Source organism: Marmota monax, unplaced genomic scaffold (assembly GCF_021218885.2).
Source record: "Marmota monax isolate L192 unplaced genomic scaffold, Marmota_monax_Labrador192_F-V1.1 WCK01_AAM20220418_F8-fsc00026, whole genome shotgun sequence".
In the NCBI taxonomy this organism is placed as follows: domain Eukaryota; kingdom Metazoa; phylum Chordata; class Mammalia; order Rodentia; family Sciuridae; genus Marmota; species Marmota monax.
The window spans coordinates 12735816-12752066 of NW_026693108.1; positions in this window are offsets into that span (position 1 = coordinate 12735816).

Below are 16251 nucleotides of genomic sequence, written 5' to 3' on the forward strand. Positions count from 1 at the left end.
AACCGTCAAAATTTGATTTTTCAGATGTGTGGAAATTCATCAAAGGCTTGCAACAACCCAAGGAGCATTATTCAAGAAAACCAGCTGGAACTTGGTAAAAACAATGACCTCGTGACATTTTAATTTGCTCTACTTCATCCTCCTCTGTGACTCTGCAGTAGCCTTGAAAACCACCAGTCTCAGAATTGCAGCAGCTGTGACCCTAGCTGCCCACTGAGGGCTGCTGAAGGGAGAGGAATGGCTCTGGAGTGTCCCCCAAAGCCACATTTAGAGAGAATTGTCATTATCTGACCTGCCTGGCCGCTTCCCCACCCCACATAGAGGCCATGGACAAGGCAGAACCAGATTTGGCCCAGAAGTAAAGTCAGAACTCAAGAGCCAATGAGATGGAGCCCAGCGTGGGGGCACACACCTGTAATCCCACAGCTCGGAGGATGCGGCAGGAGGACCATGAATTCAAAGCCAACCTCAGCAACTTAGTGAGGCCCTAAGCAACTCAGTGAGACCCTGTCTCTAAATGAATTATAAAGAAGGGCTGGGGGTGTGCTCAGTGGGTCAGCTCCCCTGGGTTCAATCCCTGGTACCAAAAAAAAAAAAAAAAGCCAACGAGCTCAGTGAGCCCATAAGGACACTCACCAGTGGACCCAAGATAAGGCAAACCTTGACAAGGGGTCCGGGGTGTGCTCCCAAGCTCTGAGCTTCTGATCTCAGTGGGGCTCCTGAAAATAATGTCAGAACAGTTCAAAGGAAGGGAATTTAGTGAAGAGCATGGCTAAGGCTTGCTTGTGTACAAGGCAGATCCATTCTGTACAAATTGTCACTGAACGAAGGCAAGGCAAAGTTTATACAAGTAGAAATCCCTGTGCATCAGAGACTATCCTTATTTTTTGTGCTTGGGCGAGCTAATAGAATGAAAACTACCAATGCAGGCAATTTCAGTGATTTAAGCGTTTTCCAAGAAATCTTGCGGTTTCAGCTGTGGACGGACGTGGCCTCTATCTCTCACATAAAGGAGACTAGAGCCTGCGCAGTGGTACCAGGGCCTCACGTCAGGACGGCTTCACTTCCTCAGTCACCACTCTTCACAGGTTAGAAGCATTGGCCTAGAGCCCCTTAGATCCAGCCTCTTGTTGTCTCTTACCTGGGACAAGTAATTTTTCCATCTGAAAATGGAGACAATTATATGTACATTATAGCATCATTATTAGGGTTAAATCAGATAATGTTCGTAACATGCTTAGCCCAGTATTTCCCATATAAGAAACATCAACACATGGTAGCCTTTATTGTACATTATTATAGGAATAAACTCACTGAGCAAGGCATAGCCCAATCAGACAAGATTTTTTTTGGGGGGTGGGGTAGTACTGGGGATTGAACTCATGGGCAATCGACCACTGAGCCACAACCCCAGCCCTATTTTGATTTTATTTATTTTTTATTTTATCACTGAGTTGCTTAGCACTTGGATGGCTTTGGATTCCTGATCCTCCTGCCTCAGCCTCCCAAGCTGCTGGGATTACAGGCGTGCGCCACTGTGCCTGGCCAAACAAGATTTTAATATAATTTATTCAGTGTAGCTGGGCGCAGTGGTGCACACATGTGATCTCAGAGATGCAGGAAGCTGAGACAGGAGAATTGTTGTTCAAGGCCAGCCCTCAGCAGCTTGGTAAGACTGTCTCAAAATAAAAAGTGAAAAGGGCTGGGGCTGTAGCTCAGTGGTAAAGTGCCCCTGGGTTCAATCCCCAGCACCCTCCCAAATTACTCAATGTAATGGAGGATTACCTAAGGGATATAGGGAAAGAGACACCACCTCCAGGGCCAAGGTGGAGCACCCAAGACAGGAGGAAACCTGGCAGAAGAGGAGGAATCCCTCTGGTCAGGACTGAGATCCAGGCCTTGCTGAAGCGGCTGAGGCTATGCCCACCAGATTGTGCAGAGGTTGGCTAAGATTCCACACCAGCAAAACTCAATGGGTCTCTGTTAGGTCAGTGGTGGCGACTTGGTGGCGACTTAGTGGCTACTTGGAACAAAGCAGCCTGCGCAGGAAAAGAACATCGATCAGATGCCGACGGAAATGCCTGTCAATCAGCAGGACCCCCTGGCCAATCCTGGAGTTCAGCCAACTCCCCTGACCAACTCCAAGGGGGCAAGGGACCCTAGAAACACCTTTTCCTGTCCCAAGCCCTTCCCTTCCTGCTGTAAGCCCCATAAAAGTCCAGTCCGGAGGAGCTTCCACGCGGTTTCTCCTCAGACCCTTCCCCTGTCCCCTCTGTGGGTCTGATAGAGCTCCGCCAGGGAGTGATATCTCAATAAAGCCTGTTCAGCGGCCCTTTTAAATCTGCCTCCTTTGGCCGCTGCCCGCCCAGCCTGATCTGACAGTCTCTGCCCTCTGGTGCCTGGGAAACCTGCCCCAGGGAGATGCTGATTGTGGAAATCCCTGGGAGGCCACCCATGGGGGTGCCCCAGGAAACTAACCAGGGTGAGCTCCACTGGGTGACTTGTGACCACAGGACAAACAGAAGAGCCCTTGAGTCAGTTTGGGCTGTTTTAGCAAAATATTTTAGACCTGGAATTTCTATATAACAGAAATTATTTCCTGAAGTTCTGAACTCAAGAGCCAATGAGCTCAAGCCCAGCATGGTGGCACACACCTGTAATCCCACAGCTCGGAGGCTGAGGCAGGAGGATTCAAAAGCCAGCCTCAGCAATTTAGCCAGGCCCTAAGCAACTCGGTGAGACCCATCTCTAAATACAATATAAAAAAAGGCTGGGGATGTGGCTCAGTGATGGAGTGCCCCTGATTCAATCCCTGGAACCCTGCCCCTCCCCAAAAGTTCCTCCTGGGGACACCATGGAGGATGGCTTGGGTTGTGGTAAGGGTCACTCACCTAAGGGCCCACAGGTGCAGCTGCCTGTGACCTGCGACTGCTGCAGGCACCGGACCTGGTCTCGGGATGAGCTCTTTCCTTCCTCTGAGCTTCTGCTACTCTGATTTCTGATTCCTGGCAGGTTTCTTTAACCTGGAACTTAAATGAAAACAAAGGAATTAGCTGACAAGAAGCAAAGCTAAAGTGAGGCTTAGCCATGCCCGGATTTAATAATGTGTGATTTGAGCACATAAGCGCAGCTGATCCCGGACATTTGTATTTCACAGGTGTGGTCTAATTTCTAATGCCAATTTCCTCCTCTTATGGAATTAGCAGCTTTCTAACAATTTTTTTTCCTGTTCTTTAAAAAATTGTGTTTCAATGGTTCATTATTTTGCTTGATCTTATTATTTTGAATTAATCATTGGTGCAAGTTCTGTTTTTATTTTTTTCAGTTTCTAACTTGTCCAATGCCAATTTGTGGAACAATATTCATTAATTTGCTCCTTTTCTAAATCTTTTAACGAGGTCTGCTTTGTACCTCTTTCATCTTCTTTTTCACATGTGTATTTGGAGAAACTCATTTTCTTCTGAATAAATCTTTGCGCTCATGAATGTGGATGGGTGGAGTTGTGCTTTAAATGGGGTGTGATTAATTTCTGTGGACTTTCTCGGTGACTCCATTGCCACTGTGGGGAGTGATTCTGTGTGTGTGTGTGTGGGGGGGGTCAGGTAAGGCGTTTTCAGTTTTGGGATAACTTTTGCAAACATGGGGAGTATGGGAAGGAGCCCAGAGCAGCTCCAAACCAGGAAGGGAAAACCAACAGCCGGCGCCCCGCAATCTGGGGCCTGCAGCCGCGAGGGCCCGTGGCTTCAATGGGACCCAGCTGGACAGTCATGTCAAGCCGCTCTCTCTGCACCAGGGTTAAGTTACTGGGAAAAGAAATCTGGTTGGCCCTACTTGGGTCAGGTGTCCGCTTTGGAATGGAGAGAAGATCTAGTGTCACAGACATGGCCGTTGGGGACTGTCCCCCGAGGGTCCCAGCATGGAGAAGGCTGACCTGCACAGCCATTCCCATTCACGGGCAGGGACCATCACTTCCTAGTGAGGCCTTTGGGCAGTGACTCAGCATCGCTTCAGTTTTCTCATCATGAAATGCTAACAGCAGCTGCCTCAGGGTTCTGGTGAAGGCGGGAGGAGTTCATATTTGTAAATAGAACAGTCCTGTCACCTGAGGACCTGAACTTGCTATTCTAATTTTACCAGCAGACGGCCTATTGATCTGCTCTTTTTATTAACTTGAACATTCTTCATGTAAAATGCAGTTGTTTGGGGTGTGAGAGAGGTTTATGTACTTTTCAAAAAGGTGGAGTCTCATATTCCCACCAGATTCTCTGAAAACTGATAGTTCTGCTGAGTGGTGCCATTTGGCTTTGAGACATTCTGTTGTTTATTCGATCTGTCATATTCTGAAAACAGGGTACCAAGGAATCCAGAGAGTCTCACTTATTTCTTCCTGGATATCTGTTGCCTGCCCATTGATATTTTTGTTGCTGGTGCCTGACAAGTACTTGCTGTGGGTTTGTCAACCAAATATGTCACTCTTGCTATGTCCCCAGGCTTTCCTTTAAAGTCTGTTTTGTCCAGGATGGTGATTAAAACTCCTGCCTTCCTTACATTTGCATGAGCATTAATTTTAATCCGCCTCTTGTCTTTCAATATGTCCTTGGACGTAATTCTGAGCCATCACATCCTGGATTTCATTTACAAATTCACTGGATGACTTTTCCCTTTCAGAGGAGAATTTGTTCCATGGTGTGACTGTCCCGTGGCGCTCTAGTTCACCATCGTGTGTCTTACTTGGTGGATAAGCTCTTTATGTAACCTAGATGTCACCTGACCTCTGTCCTTGTTGCTAGTTCTGCATTCGGGCTGTGCGCTGCTGAACGCAGAACTCGGCCTGGCTTGGCGCATGCCCGAGCGGACACACGCACATGCACACACACTCGCGTAAACACACAGGCACAGGCACACAGCCCGCTTTCCCCAACCACCAACAAGACCACTAACGACCTATCTGTCTCCTCTGAGGACTGGGGAGGATACAGGAGGATGACAGCCCCCCCCTGCTCCTTTCCCTGCAGGCAGCTCCGTCCTCTCAGAAGCCTGTGGCTGCTGGGCCTCACCTTCTACCCCAAGCACTGCCCAGAGCACTTCTCCAAAATCAATATTTCTTGGAGTTTATTCTCCTTTGTCTCATTATATTTGTGTTATTAAATTTCACCTGTTGCAAAATGTGTATTTACTTAATTCTTTTGAGGTGAGACCAAGAAATAATTCTTTAATCAGCCCGAGTCTAAAGTCTTGCCTCCTGCAGGGTGGTTTGTGGATGAGTGGAGTCTGCTCGACTTCAGGGCCCGCCCAGATGACGGAATCAGAATCCATATTTGAACAAGACTGCCTGGTGAGCTTACACGGGTGGAAATTTGAGAACCGCCGGTTTAGTGAAAACTCCTTAACACTTCCAAGTTCAAGTTCAGTTCAATAGAATTTGCCATTGTTCTTGCTCCTTAAAACCTGGTCCTCTGTCAAAAGCCTTTCAGACAGCCCTGCCTCCACCCCCAGCCACCTGCCCTTCAAGTCCAGCTAGTGACTGTGTTCTCTCGACTCTGTCCTTGACATCCCAGTTCCAGTCCCATTGCCTCCCCTCCAATCCCACTGCCAACCCCCAGCCCCGGTCCCTGGGTCTCTTCTCAGGGACTGCTGCCACATGGTCCTGCTCAGCCTACCCACCACAGCCTGCCCTTCTCCCCAAAGCACAAAACAGAGAGTCTTCCCAAACTGGGAATCGACCCACCTTTCTCTACCCAGATCCCCACGCTCCCCATTGCCTTCAGGATGGGATCCAGACTCTTCATGGAATATAGGACCTTCTTACCAGAACCCTGCCACCTGCGCAGTCAGGCCCTCCTGCTCTGCCATGTCCTCAGATGCTGACCTCTCCCTCTGCCTCGGGTCCCTCTTTCTTTGCCTGGACAAGCCCTCGCTACCCCCGACATTTCATTTCAGAGGCTGCCCCTCCAGAAGCCTTCTCCTTCCTCATCTGTCTCCTCAAGCAGCTTGAGTGGAGCCAGTGGCACCTATTACAGTGGCACTGTTGCCACCCCGGCTTGCCCATCTTACCTGCACGCCTGTGAGCAACCCCAGGCCAGGCCTGTAGACGTAATCCCTGCTTCCCAGCTCCCAGAATGGACTGTGGCTCGTAGCCAGCACTCCGTAAATGGTTGTTGAAAAAAATGAGTGAGTGAATGAGATATGAATCTTGCCATTTGTGGAGTTTTGAAAATGGCCTGAAGTTCCTTTTGAGGCACAACTGGTTTCATTGTCTTCTCTCTTATCTTTGTTAAGTCATTAATATGATTGCTTTTAAAGCTTCTTGGTTCCTTTTCTGGGAACGTTTTATATATTATATTTTCCATTAAGACAAAAGATAATAATTTGTGCCATCAAACTTTCCCCATTAGTCATCTTGACAAATTTATCTTTCCTTTGAGTCTGTTTGAAATGCAAATTAAATTGTCCATTTTTAATGATCCCTGAAATGAATGATTTTCCATGGTAGCCCTTTCTGTTCTCGGGGACTTAAAAATGTTGCTCTTCTGCTTTCAAACAGAGCAGCTTGACAGGCTAGTGACCTGGGATTGATAATGCCTGGTCTTAAATCGCCCTGCAAATATCTTCCCTGATTTTTTTTTTTTTTAGTTGTAAAATTGAGACTTTCCTGTCTTCACATCTCTGGGACCTACTTAACTCTGGTGCCTGCATTAACCTTTAAAAAATACTGTTTAGTCATAGAACATAGTAACAGAACAGAGACGCTCCATTTACAGTGGCCGCTAATAAGCAAAACTACTGAGGAATAAATTTAACAGATGTTGCTTGTAAGGACTGAAGTTCCATGGGCTGCCAAGATAACCTTGAGGCCTACATGCCCCAGGGGTTCAGCCATGGTCTCCTGTAGCCGTCAGACACTCCCAGCCCCTGCGCCCAGTGGGAAAGCCTCCCCATCTTTATTCAGGCAAGCCAATCACAGGGTCCTGTGGGAGCCAGGGCACTGCCCCGTTTGTTACTACTCAGCCACCTCCTGAGTCCCCGCTGGTCTTCTCTGCTTCCTGCAACGTGGTGGGGCTCTGCATGGTGTCCGGTGTCTTCCTCCCCGGGGCTGGAAGTGTGGGTAACTCATGCACTACCAGCCAGTGCAGGTGCCCAGTGCTAGGCGTGCTCAGCTCACACACACTGTGCGGGGTGGGGCGCTGCCCTGACCAATAGGGGGAAGAGAAGTGAGCAGACAGGGGTGGAGGAAACATTTCAAATGCTCTGGAAAGACAAAACCTAGACTTGAATAAAAAGAAAGACATCCTCTCGACTTGGATAGGATGACTCAACAGCTTGAAGCTGTCAATTATCTCTAACTTAATTGACAAATTTGATGACATCCCACCCAATAAGAATACCAACATGACGTCTTTTAGAGTTCAACAACGTGATTCTAGAATCCTGTGGAAAATAAGCATGCCAGAAGAGCCAGGAGAACACCGAAAAATAAACTTGAAAAATGAATCTCAACTTAAACCTCGTACAAAGAAAAAAAAAAAAGGTGAAAATGGATCATAGACTTAAATATCAAGCCCAGATTCAAAAGCGAGAATCTAAGCAACTCAGTGAGACCCTGTCTCTAAATAAATACAAAATAGGGCTGGGGATGGGGTTCAGTGGTTGAGTGCCCCTGAGTTCAATCCCTGGTACCAAAAAAAAAAAAAAAAGAACCAAAGCTTTAAAATGTGAGTGGCAACTTACCTTTTGCGACGAGTGAGAACTCCTTTCCATGATATGACTTCATCAGTCTCAGGTTAGTCATTCACAGTGGTGAAATCTCAGTCTGCACAACAGGCCCTTTATTCTTCCCTTCTAGAGACATCACCTGGGTTGTGCGTGTGTGTTTGTGTGTGTGTGTATTTTAATAACTTTATTTTCATGTGGTGCTAAGGATTGAACCCAGTGCCTCACACGTGTCAGGCGAGCGCTCCACCACTGAGCCCCAGCCCCAGCCCCATCTGGGTTCTTGTTTTTACCTTCACTCGGAGCCCTGGTCCCAAGGAGGAGACACTCTTCCTGTCTGCTGGCACAGGAAGCCATCGGCAAGTTGAATGAACAAAATCAGGGTCGCTGCTTCCCTTTTTCCGCTGCCTGTGTTACTAACCTGTGAAACCAGCAACTCTTATTTTTAAGTCTTACATTGCAGAAAACTGAGGGAAAATGATTCCATTCCAGTGCCAAAAGAGAATCTGAGTTTGTTTTATTTGCTTCAAAGAATGTCTTGGTTCTTAAGGACTCATGGGAAGAGAGAATCTGTCTGCAGATTTATTTTCAGCCCCTGGCTGTCTCCTTGGCCCATGCACAGCAAAAGATACAGATATCTCACCAAACAGGAGAAAGGGATGGCAAATATGCAAATGAAAAGATATTCAACATCATTAGCCTATAGGAAAATGCAAATTAAAACTGCAGTGAGATATTACTACACACTCATTAGAATAACTAAAATGCAAAATAGTGACAACACCCAATGCTGATGAGGATGCAGAGAAACCCCATCTTTCATACTTTGCTGGTGGGAATATGGCCCAGTTGCTCTGGAGAACAGGTGACAGTTCTAACAAAGCTAAACATGCATTTCTCTTTCAGTCTAGCTATTCATAGACTTCTTCCCCCTAGAAAAATAAAGATTTGTTTCTACAAAAACCCTCTGTATGGATGCTCAGAGCATCCTTCCTGGTTATAACCAATTGGAAATAATTCAAATGTCCTTCAGTGGCTGAATGGTTGAAGGAACCTTCTTATGTCCATACCGTGGCACACTTAACAATAAAAAGAAAGGAACACACAACCACGACCCCCCAGATGGACTTGAAGGACATTATCTTTGGTGGGGAAAAAAAAAATCAACCTCAAAAGGTTACCTTACTGTATGAGTTCATTTATGTAACATTCTTGAAATGACAAAACCATAGAGATATTATAGAGATGGAATACAGAATGCTGATTCCACTGCTGCAGCCAAGCGGGGACAGTGTTGACACAAAGATCAGTGCAGGGCATTCCTTTTTGCTGATGTAACAGCTGAGTCTCAGCTCGTCTCGGGTGGTAATTACCCTACAGCCTCTACAGGTGACAAAGTCATATGGCCTATACAAACACATATACACACACATAAATGGATTTTTATGTAATTGAATAAGGTCTAGTTAATAATAATGCACACATGTCAATTTCCAGAACTGCACGTTGTCCTGTAGCTAGGGAGATAAGATGTCACCATTGAGAGCGGCTGGTGAAGGGTGTTTGTGTTGGAAAACTTCCCTTCTATGGGCAACACTAGACATAGCCATGAGGAACAATATCATGGATGTGGACAGAGTGTTGGAACTTGAAGGATGGGTGAGCCACCCCTAGAGATGGGCGAGGGCTGCTGTTTGTGAGGATGAGCCCCTGGGGGTGAGAAGGGGATGGAGGGCTTTGGGACAAAGAAGACCAAACAAGAAGATGGCCAAAGGCTGAAGCACATGAAATACTCAGCAGGGAGTCAGGGCTTCCAGGACCCCTGAGCTGTGCTGCTGCATTCAAGACCTGCAGCTAGCAGGGAACCAGGAAGGCAGCATTCGGATCCTGAGAATAAAGACCCATAATTTATTTTATTTTTGTGGCAGTGGGGATTGAATCCAGGGGCACTTGACCACTGAGCCACATCCCTCAAAATATGTTTTGAGACAGGGTCTCACTAAGTTGCTTAGGGCCTCATTAAATTGCTGAGGCTGGCTTTGAACTTGCGATCCTCCTGCCTCAACTTCCCGCTGGGATTACAGGTGTGCACCACTGTGCCCAGCTAGGACCCATAAAATTTTTAAAAATATTAAAAGAAAAAAAAGCTTGACTTCATAATCTCGAGAGTCGTACTTTCAAAGACAAACCTATTAAAGCAAGTTCCTTTGCATTTTGTTTAGGTAGGATAAGCTTACTATAAAACAACACTGCACAAGAAATATAAAGCCAGCTACGTATGCAATTTAAAATGTCTTAGTAAGCCATCCTTTAAAAAGTAAAAAGATGAAATTAATTTTAGTAGTATTTTTATTGAAACCTGTATACCCAAAATAGTATCATATTAACGTGGGATCTTATTATTAAGATTATTAAAGAGATTCTTTTTTTCATGCAAAGTCTTCTGAAGGCAGGTGTGTGTTTTATGCTTGCAGCACATCTGGACTCCTCAGCCACGTCCTGGGTTCCACGCCACGTGCGCTGGTGGCTGTGGTCACACAGCTCAGCTTTAGAGCATTACCTTCACACGAGACCTTCCGAGGGGTTCGATTCTTTAAAGACAGAGAGGAGCCATCCATCTCTGACTCTCCAGCGTTCCCTCTGAGCGGGGATCATTTTTCACTCACACGTGTGAGCATTCAAATGCCAGCCTGGCCATAGCTCGCGCTCAGCTATTGAATCCCTCTCAAATTAATCACAAGGAGGAGAAAAGCCGCTGCGTCTTTCAGATCTCCTTGCCTATGACTTGTCTGACACCCACCTGGGAGAGGCGAGCAGGGGACAAGTTCATCCTCTGGTGTTCCAGCCCCAGGTGCTCTGGCTGCAGGCGTGGGGGGCACTGTGCCTCCCACGGGAGTGCCCTCTGCAACAGGCTTCCCCGAGGCACCCCCATCTGCTCTGTCTGCTCAGCGCTGGTGACAGAAACTCATTCCCCATGGTTCTGGAGGCTGGAAGTCCAGGACTGAGACACCAGCAGATTCGCTGTGGGGAGGGTCTACTTCCTGCTTCATAGATGACTTTATTTTCGGGGGAGGTGGGCATCATCACATTGCAGAAGAGGTGAGAGATTTCTCGGGGTCTACTCCATAAGAGCACTAATGCCATCATGGGGGCTCTGCCCTTGGGACCTAATCATCTCCCATAGGACCTGCCTCCAAATACTGTCACATTTGAGCTTAGGTTTCAATATGAATTTTGTGAAAGCATCCAGTCTGTGGCACCACTCCAGTCGAGATGGGGACTCTGTTTATATATCCTCAAATCGTCCCTTCCCAGTTCTGGGCAGGGCAGTGCAAACTCCCATGTGTTTGTGTGCACACCCATTTGGCTTGGAGGGCAGTGGGCTGTGCTCTTTCCCAACTGCTCTCACCCCAGTACTCCACAAATACTCGTTGAGTACCCAGCCTTCATACAGGGGCATGTCCAGCCCCATTGTGACGTTCTTCTCCTCTGAGGTCTGGCTTCAAATACCTCATTTAGCCCCCAAAAGGTCTCTGCAGAAAAAGGCTAGCATCTGTTTGTGTTATCAGTTCAATGAATGAAGACTTTGTAAAGTACTTCAGCTCCTCAGGGAAGAGTTTTCTATGGAGCATCCAACACCCCGCCACCCACACGCACATGGGAAAACATGGAGCACGTGCGGGCACTCGTTCGACATCCCCATCTGGCCACCAGCTGTGCTGGGCCCCACCCTCCACGTATGCAGACTGGCCTGCCCGCTGCTGCTGTCTCCACCATCTATGGTCTGCTATGACTCGCAGAGCCATCTTCGTTTCCCCTCTGCCTCCTTCTGTCCTCCCAGAAGACTCTTCACCACTGCCCCCCACCATTGTGATCCTTTCAACACACAAGTCAGACTCCTGCAAAAACCCGTGACAACTACAGTCTCAGAATAAAGTCCCAAGCCCTCACATGGTTTCAAGGACACACACACCCTGATGCCCTATCTCACTGAGCCTGATGTCCTCAGGGGCCATCTGTGGAGCAGCACGCTTCCTTTTGAAGGCTGAGTTCTCCACTGTGTGTGTGAACACATTTGGTTTACCTGTCTTCGAGGGACACTGGGGTTGATTTTCCCTTGTGGCTGTCATGAACAGCACCACGATGAACACAAGTGTAGATACCTCTTCAAGCCTCTGATTTCCATTCTTTTGGATACATACCCAGACATGGGATTGCTGGACTCTAGAGTAATTCTGGTTAGTTTTGGGAAGGGATATGCTGGGTATTGAACTCAGGAGCATTCTGTCTCTGAGCTGCACATTCCCAGCCCTTTATACAATTTTTTTGTTTTGAGACAGGGACTCAGTAAGTTGCTGAGGCTGGCCTTGAACTTTGATCCTCCTGTCTCAGCCTCCAGAGCAGCTGGGATTGTACCACCCTACCGGCTAGGTTAAATTTTTTCAGGAGCCACCATGTGTGTTCCACTGCAGCTAAACTATTTTACATTCCCACCTGGAACTTTTCTCGATTTGCAGATCTGCACTTCCATCTCTTTCTAGAGGACTACAGCACTTGGGGCTATGACTATGGCTCCCACAACTCCTGCTATGCAACTCCTGTGACTTCTGTGGATGCCACTGCTAATGACTCCTCTCTGCAGAGGGTCACTCTGTGCCAGGCACTGTTCTAAATGCCTCAGGGGCATTAATTCATTCAGTCCTCACAACCACGCTGTGAGGTGGGTGCATCACACATCCCACGGGATGAGGGTGGGTTTAGTTGGTTATACCTGCGGGTTAAACTCCAGCTTTTCCAGGGACTCACAGTGGCAGTCCCAGTAGTCACAGTGTGGTCCCTGGACTGAGAGCACTGACACCACCTGAGAGTTTGTTAGAAATGCAGACTCCGAGCCGAACCCTCCCTGGAATGAGTGAATTATGATCTGCATTTGAACGAGGCCCCAGGAATCTCCCTGCAGCACTGACCCCAACCTCAGGGGCTCCACTTCCGGAGCAGAGTTGCTCTTGGTGCTGCAGGAATGGTCTTTGCTTGGCTCAGCCTCCTCCTGTTCTTTCTTGCCTGCCTTCAGGTATGGCAAAGCCTGGAAGGGCGTAAACCATCCTTCCCAGACTGCCCCGCGGTGGGTTTCACTGGACAGGCTTCCATCCTGTGCTGCCTGCACACTGGGCCTGAACTGAGAGCGCACGCGGTGGTGAGAGGCCGCGGGGCTCGGCAGAACCACCCATGGAGAGCTGCTGGGCTGCCGCTGCCTGTGAACTAGGATGGGTGCCTCTGGAGACCAGAGGATTGTGGTTGCCTTCCTCCTCTTTCTAGCACGCAGAGGTCACTGCGGTTGTTCTGTGGTGGTCTGGAAGTGGTTGAGCAGAGACTAGACTGAAGCTTTGGGTGCGACCCCCACAAACTGGAATCCATGAAGGAGAAGTCCATCTCACAGCTCACCTATATCAGCCTCCCAGAAATTGTGAGCAGCGCCGACATCTGGAGATCTTGGATAAAATGTCTTCTTAATCACTGGGGCTGCTCCATGGGTGGAGGCTATTGAACTCTTATTGGAGGAAACGCCAAAGCGCAAAGTCCCCAAACCTCCAATCCAAAGCCTCTTTGATCTGCAGTTCCTAAGCCAGGATCTGCCTCTTTCCAGAATAATGGAAATGAAAATGTTGTTCCCATTTAAGGGAAATTTCCATGCTCCCCCAGGGGGTCATGGGACTGTCTTTTAGGCTGCAAAGAAAACCACCATATGCTTTAGAATACACAAGCTTTGACTGAATCCTGAAAGCAATCAGTGGCGTGTTCTTGTTCCCACATTGTGTGGGAGAGGAATTCAAATTGGGCACTAATGACAAAAGATAGAATTTAACAAATCCAGTGATATCAAAATCATGTGCTTTTATCATATATAAAAGGCTTTTATTTTCTTCATAGGCATATTGCAAATTTCTAATAATGTCAAAACTACTCACCATCTGGTATACACACTACTTTTCAGAAAGGTGTTCAGTTCAACTTGGATTTTATGGTAACATGTTATTTCCCAAATTTTCTAATATTTATCATCAATGACTTCCTTAAATTCATTCTGGTTTTAAAACTCATTTCCTCCAAATTCTTCGTACTTCTTTGCTTTACCGTGTTGGAGGCCATAATTCTGATGGGCACGTGTACAACTTGGGACCTAAGCATTGCCTTAAAAATAATGCTAGATAATTAAACAGCAATGAATTCTTCCCCAGGTATTAATGAAGGTCAAATAATTAGTTGCCATTTATTAGACACTGAATGAATACAAAGGATGTTTTAAAAATCCTCCTGCTTGAAAGCATTGGAGGACCAAAAGAGAGAATGCAAACATACAACTAATTAACCCAGAGGAGCCCCGGCTGGGCTGTGAATCACCTGCTCTTTTTTTTTTTCCCTGAATGGACTAATTATTCATGATAACCTGCATTTCTTGCTTCTTTGTTTTCTGAAAGTTGCAGGGAAGGCCAAATGTACCATCTTACCGCCAGCAGAAAATGGCAGACATGTTATAGCTTACCTGACAACTGACGAGTTCATAGCTTTCAGGGGTGTGTGTGAGTGTGTGTGTGTGTGTGTGTGTGTGTGTGAATGCTGGGGATGGAACACAAGGTAAGCACAGGTTCTACCACTGACAAGTCCCCAGCCTCAGGCACTCCTGGTGTTACCGGTGCACTTTATGAACAGCTTCAACACAGGCCAGTATTCCCTCTCGTCCCCTCAATAATCCTAGTCATTGTTCTCTAAGTTTTTAAAGCAGCCACACACCTCTACTGCCCTCTCAAGGTCCACATTTTTTTCCAGAGACACATTTTTCAATAACCAAAAATACGAGCCAAATGTAACCTAAAAACCATGCAAAGCTGCTAACAGTGCAGACTACTTATTATTAAAAAGCAGTAATACTCTTTTCCGCTCACTTCCCTGTATGGGTTGGCTACTTTCTTCCCAACAGTGCGATTCAGAGATGATGAATCCTTAAAATGTGTCACTAAAATCATATTTTTGCATACATTTCAAGGTAAAAGGGTAAAATATTTTTTCATATATAATTTTATTATTTATTTATTTATTTATTTATCTATTTATTTATTTATTTATTTCAAGATGATGTTATAAATCCTATCATGCCCACTATCTTATCTACTAAATTTCTGTTCTAAGATGAAAGAATTCACCAGGCAATATAAAATGTCCACTTGCAGATAATGTAAAACTTTTTTTTTTTTTTAAGAAAATGATGTAAAGTAGGTGGAGAAAGGCCCACTGTGGCTACCTGCAGATGACTGTCTACAGGAGGGGTGGGATGTGCATTTAGGAAATGTCTATCATACCCATCTTTCTACTTTTCATCACTCACTGCTCTGCAAGGCGAGTTCAGTGAGGCGGGAAAGCAGAAGGCCTGGGACGAAGCGGCCCGTGCGGGGCTGGCGCTCTCCCTCTGCATGATTCTGGCCACACTACTACATACACCTCGTTTAGGTTATAACAGAAAAGTCAATTTGCTGGTGTTTGTGATAATTTATTTTTGATTCTTGCACAAGTGTACATATTTAGAGGTGCAATGTAACGTCATGATCAAATCAGGGTGACTGGCACTTCCATCACCTTAAATATCATTTATTATTTCTTTGTGGTGAGGACAAAGCTATCTTGAAGTACACATCATTGTTATACACAGTCACCTGACCATGCAGGACCCAGAACTTCTATCTCACTTTAACACTGTACTCTTCCCCCTGCTATACCCTCCCTATCTTCTGGTAACCACTATTCATCCACTCTCAACTTCTATGAGATCAACTTTTTTAGATCCTACATACTAGAGAGGTAAGTAGTATTTTTCTTCCTATGTCTGGCTTATTTCACTTATGTCTTCAAACGTTCCTTTCGTAATGCTGCAATTGATAGAATTTCATCCCTTTTTATGGTTTAATAGTATTCCATGTGTGCCCATAAATGCACGTAAGTATTTACACCGTATGTACTTTACATATACACACTTTCTTTATCCATTGATCCACTACTGGACTGTTAGGTTGATTCCATCTCTTGATCTGGGAGAAGTGCTATAATGAACATGGGAGTGCAGATGTCTCCTTACATACTTGATTTCATTTGCTTTGGGATTGCTGGATCATATGATATTCTACCAAAGAAATTTATTTTTATCCATAATGGGGATTGAACCCAGGGGCATTTAATCACTGAGCCACATTCCCATCCCTTTTTAAATTTTTTCAGACAGTGTCTTATTAAGTATTTTAGGCCTCGATAAATTGGTGAGGCTGGCCTTGCATTTGGGATCCTCCTGCCTCGGCCTCCAGAGTTGCTGGGATTACAGGCATGCACCATCACGCCTGGCCTATATAAAAATTTTTAAGGAATCTCTATACTTTTTTTGGTAATGGCTGTGCCAATCTACATTCCCTCCAACAGTTTTCTCCACATTCTCATCTATTCTGTAGTTTTTTCTTTGTTTTCTTTAGTTGTCGATAGACATTTATTCATTTATTTTTA